Raw genomic sequence first — 6,000 nt, 5'->3', positions numbered from 1 at the left:
TGAGGATATTGAGTTTAGGGGGAAGAATAAAGTTAGAGGCTTTGTATTAGAGGAAGAATCAGTAACAATTCTAGAACTGATTCATACAGTTGCTTTTGATAGAGCAAATTCGGAACTTCTACAAGATATTGTTATTGAATCCTCCACTCAAGATAATTTGGTCATTCATGAAGAACAAACTCAAGATCCTCAAGAACCTATGCTTCATGAGCCAGTACCTTTGCGAAGATCTATAAGAGAAAGGAGAAGTGTTATTCCAGATTATTATGAGGTATTTCTCCAGGAACATGAGGAAAATAATGGTATGATAGAAGATAACCCAATCAACTTCCATCAAGCCATGCAAGATTCCAACTTAGAAAAGTGGATTGAAGCAATGAATGAGGAGTATAAGTCCATGCAAGACAACAAGGTTTGGGAACTTGTCCCATTACCAGAAGGTGTGAAACCCATTGGTTACAAATGGATATTTAAGACCAAGCGGGATTCCAAAGGTAATGTGGAGAGGTATAAGGCTCGTCTTCTGGCGAAGGGCTGTAGAAGCAAGCTTCATGATGATTAATCAAGTTGATTCAAGTAGTTTTGATGATGACAAAAAGACCAAGAGAATGATTTCAAGATTGAGTCAACAAGTTCAAGATCAAGATTAAATCAAGAATAATTTCAAGATTCAAGAAATGACATCAAGAAGAATCAAGATTCAAGAGAAGATGATTTCACAAGGGAAGTATTGAAAAGAATTTTTCAAAAACCAAACATAGCACATTTTTGTTTTACAAGAAAAGTTTTTCTCAAAATTTTCCAAGTTACCAGAGTTTTTTCTTTTTTGTAATCGATTACCAGTTTCCTGTAATCGATTACCAGTGGAAAAGTTTGATTTCAAAAGCTTTTAACTGAAATTGCAACGTTCCAATTGATTTTTAAAATGGTGTAATCAATTACAATATATTGGCAATCAATTACCAGTGTATCTGAACGTTGAAATTCAAATTCAATTGTGAAGAGTCACATCCTTTCATAAAATGCTTTTGTATAATCGATGACATGGTTTTGGTAATCGATTACCAGTGACAAGTTTTGAATAAAAATCAAAAGATGTAACTCTTCCAATGGTTTTCAGGTTTTTTTAAAGGTTATAACTCTTCCAATGGTTTTCTTGACCAGACATGAAGAGTCTATAAAAGCAAGACCTTGACTTGCATTTCAATAACTTTTACAACTTTTTAGAACAACTTTTGAGAAATCTTGAAACCTTTGCTACTCATCTTTCTTCTTCTTCCTTTGCCAAAAGCTTTCTAAGTTTTCTGGTTCCCAAACCTTGTTCTTCCACAGAAAACAAAAGTGTGCTATATCTTTTCATTCTCTTCTCCCTTTGCCAAAAAGAATTCAACAAGGACTAATCGCCTGAATTCTTTTTGTGTCTCTCTTCTCCCTTTTTCAAAAGAACAAAGGACTAACCGCCTGAATTCTTTTGTGTCTCCCTTCTCCGTTTTCAAAGAATTCAATAAGACATAGTTTGAGAATTCTTTTGATTCTTCCCTTTCCCTTAAACAAAAGATTTCAAAGGAATAACCGCCTGAGATATCTTTTGTTTCCCCTTTACAAAGTTTCAAAGGACTAACCGCCGAACCAGTATAAATTCTTGTGTTTGTCTTCTTCTTCCCTACACTCTTTAATTTCTGCTGTGCACTTTAATTATCGCTTTTACTTTTGGTTAAGTTTATATTTTTGTTCTTTACTTTCTTAACTTTGTAGTAAAAGCCTAATTGAATATAGTAACATTAAGAAGGATAATTTTTTTAATTTGTCAAGGTGCATTAATAATTTATTCAATCCCCTCTTCTTAATTATTCCGAGGCCACTTGATCCAACAAGGGCTATACCCAAAAGGAAGGAATTGACTTTAAAGAGACTTTCTCTCCAGTTTCATCGAAAGACTCTTTTAGGACAATCATGGCTCTTGTTGCACATTATGATTTGGAGCTTCATTAAATGGATGTCAAGACGATATTTCTCAATGACAACATTGATGAGACAATTTATATGGTGCAACCAGAAAACTTTGTGTTAGGAGACCCAAAGAATATGGTTTGCAAGTTGACAAAATCCATTTATGGACTACAACAGGAATCTCGTCAATGGTACCACAAATTTCATCAAGTAATTCTCTCATTTGGTTTCGAGATGAATCTTGTTGATAATTATATGTATCACAAATTCGGTGGGAGCAAGTACATTTTCCTGGTCTTATATGTTGATGACATACTGCTTGCCACTAATGATATAGGCATGTTGCACAAAACCAAGAGATTTCTATCAAGAAACTTCAAAATGAAAGATCTTGGTGACGCCTCCATCGTATTAGGAATTCAGATACACTGAGATCGATCTCGGGGTATTCTAGGATTATCACAATGGAGCTATATCGAAAAGATACTTAAAAGGTTTGACATGCAGGAATGTAAATCCAGGGATACTCTAGTTGCTAAGGGAGACAAGTTTAGTCTCAAAAAGTGCCCAAAAGAAAATTTGAAAATTCAGGAAATGTAGAAGATTCCCTATGCATCAGCTGTAGGGAGTTTGATGTATGCCTAAGTATGTACGCGTCCGGATATAACATACATAGTTGGGGTATTAGGCAGATATTTAAGCAATCCATGAATGGATCATTGGAAAGTAGCCAAAAAGAGTTATGAGGTATTTGAAGAGAACAAAGTCTTATATGCTCACATACAAAATGTCAGATTAGTTGGAGATCACTGGATATTCTGACTCAGATTTTGCAGGATGCCTAGATAGTTTGAGATTTACTTCAGGTTACATTTTCATGTTAGCCGGTGGTGCGGTTTCTTGGCGTAATGCCAAGCAAACCCTTACTACTTCATCCACTATGGCGGCATAATTTGTGGCATGCTATGAGGCATCAAATCATGGAACATGGCTGAAAAATTTTGTCACAGGGTTGCAAATTGTGGAAGGAATTGAAAGACCACTTAAGTTATATTGTGATAACAAATCAGTTGTATTGTATTCTAACAACAATAGAAGCTCGACCAAGTCTAAGCATATTGACACCAAGTTCCTAGTTGTTAAGGAAAAGGTACAGAGTGGACAAATTTCCATTGAACACTTAGGGACAAACTCCATGATAGCAGATCCTTTTACTAAGGGACTTCCACCCAAGGTCTTTTATCAGCATGTTGCTCATATGGGTATTTTACAGTTCGAGAAATCTTTGGTTTAGTGGGAGTTAGTCACTTTTATGTATTCTATGTTCTATGTTAGATTTTATGTATGCATACATTGACTTTTGGATATATTTGGTTATATATATATGGTTTATTATTCAGTTATTACACTTTGTACATTAAGGTTATTAAATGATCTCATTGAGGTAAAAAGCAGGATCAGTTGAAAATAGACGTGTACAGACCACCTTCATGTAATTTTCATGCTACACATTTCATGATGAGTCTATATCATTTGATTATGTCAGCATTAGTGATCATTAATGGGTTTAGTTATCCTTGATACAATGAAAATTGCTTTGGTTCTACATGTGGATGTAATCAATGGACAAGATTTTTGGAATATGCTCAAGGCATGTAATGGCAAATTTTGAGCTCATAAAATCTAACACGTTCATAAGGATTGTGAGGATATATATATCGTTGTGACCAGTGGGAGATTGTTAGCAATTTTGGATCATGCATGCATACATACATGCATACATATATATATATATATATATATATATATATATATATATGTCACATAATTGAATGAGTTAGGGTCATTATATAATTAGCCAAAATATTAAAGTGGTCTAATTAATATAAAAGTATGGTTAAAGACATATATGTCATGAAAGACTAATTGTGTAAATATCATCAGTGATATCATAATTTGATGAGGGGTCAAATTATAATTGTCAAATTTGATGAAGGGCCAAGATATTAAAATGGTCTAATCAATATAAGGGGTTATGATGTTCATTTGTAGAGAATAACACAACGTGTATATTTTCTCTTTATCCCATCACAAGAGAAAAAAAATTCAAAGAAGAAATTAGACTGATTGATTGAATCTCAATATTTGAAATTGAATCCCGACAAGTTTTTTAAAAACAATCTTATGTGTAGCACACCCTTTGAAACTCTCGTGGTTCCGTGACAGCACCTAGGTACGAGGATTAAAGATTCAACTTTAGAAAATTATATAAAATAACCGGCATAGGACCTTGAGATTTTTATCTTTCTAATCTTATTATATTATATATCCCTTATTATACTTATATTTCTCTCAAATCTCTTTAAGTGTTATCTACTGTTTAGAAGTGTATGCATTATTTTCCAATACAATATTGTAAAGCCAATCCAAATGAAATAAACGTGAGTTGAAAGGAGTTTAATTTTGTTGTGAAGCTGAAGACAATGCATTCATTCAAGCATGAATAAGGTGCATTTTCTAGTTTTTATTTTATTGAGTACGGAAAAATTACACTTTTGGTCTCTCAGTTTATTTCTAATTTCGGATTTGGTCCCCTTATAATTTAATTCACAAATCTGGTCCCCCAATTTTATAAATCCATGCAAAATTGATCCTGAAAGCCCGATTTGAACGTTGACCGTTAACCTCAGACGTTGACTGCCACGTGTCAATGTCACGTGTCAACGTATGAGTGGTTCCCTGTAAAGACTTCATTTTTTGTAGGTAAAATTGTATTTTTGGTCCCCCAGTTTTACTCCAATTTCGATTTTGGTCCCCTTATAATTTAATTCACATATTTGGTCCCTTAGTTTTATGAATCCCTTTATAAATTCAGTCAAATTTCATTACTGGAGAAGTTGTAATTCAAATAAAAATAAAAATACCATTGTCATACATAGGTCACTTAAATAGTCGTATACACATAATACCGCATGAGGGAGCAAAAAAAGAAAAAAAAAGAAAAGAAAAGAGGGGGTTATTACAGAACCTGTCAAAGTAAGAGATCTGAAAATTTCAAACCTAAGTTGGAATTCATGCGCCACTTTCCCAAGTTGAACAACCTCAGAAGTGGGAGAGAGACAAAGAGTGCTTGCGATGAAAAAGAAGTTGTGAGATTTATCAAGACCTATCATGTCTCTAGCACCAGTGGCTAAACCATTCAAAAGACCAATTTTGCAGGAACAATTTATAAAGGGATTTATAAAACTGGGGGACCAAATGTGTGAATTAAACTATAGGGGACCAAAATCGAAATTGGAGTAAAACTGGGGGACCAAAAATACAATTTTATCTATAAAAAATAAAGCTTTTACAGGGAATCACTCAGATGTTGACACAAAACATTGACATGTGGCGGTCAACGTCTGAGGTTAACGGTCAACGTCCAAATCGAGTTTTCAGGATCAATTTTGCAGGGATTTATAAAACTGGGGACTAAATTTGTGAATTAAATTATAGGGAAACCAAATCCTCACCAGACACCTTGCTTCCAAACAAAAAAAAAAAAAAACATATACAGAGCGAACCATGTGAACACGATTGACCTTTTTCGGCTGAAGAGCAAAATCATTCTGCATTTCGGACGAATTAAGTTTAGAGAAGGGTAAAATAGGTAGTCACAAAAGTTATACACTATATACCGAGTTTAACTAATACTCTTAATAATTAATTAAGGTTTATCTATTTACTTTTTTTTACATAATTAAATAAAATTTATTAGAAGTTATGAAATTGTTCTTCGCAGGCTCAAATGAGAGTGTTCACGTGTATCCCGAAGTATCAGGAAACTATGTTTGCCTCTATGCTCACAATGTTACTTTACTCTAATGCTCAAGTTAATAAATGAGATAGAATCAAGAAGCAAAATTCATATAATTTTATGAATTATGATTATCCGTAAATTTAAATTAATACTATAAAGAATGTGTCAAAAAATTGTATTAGGAAGTAATGTTAATAATATTTTTTAGAAGAAAAAAAAAAGAAAATTAGAAGAAAGTTTCTATATAT

This window comes from Glycine max, chromosome 9 (assembly GCF_000004515.6).
Source record: "Glycine max cultivar Williams 82 chromosome 9, Glycine_max_v4.0, whole genome shotgun sequence".
Classification (NCBI taxonomy): Eukaryota; Viridiplantae; Streptophyta; class Magnoliopsida; order Fabales; family Fabaceae; genus Glycine; species Glycine max.
Note: the sequence above shows the minus strand (reverse complement) of the source record.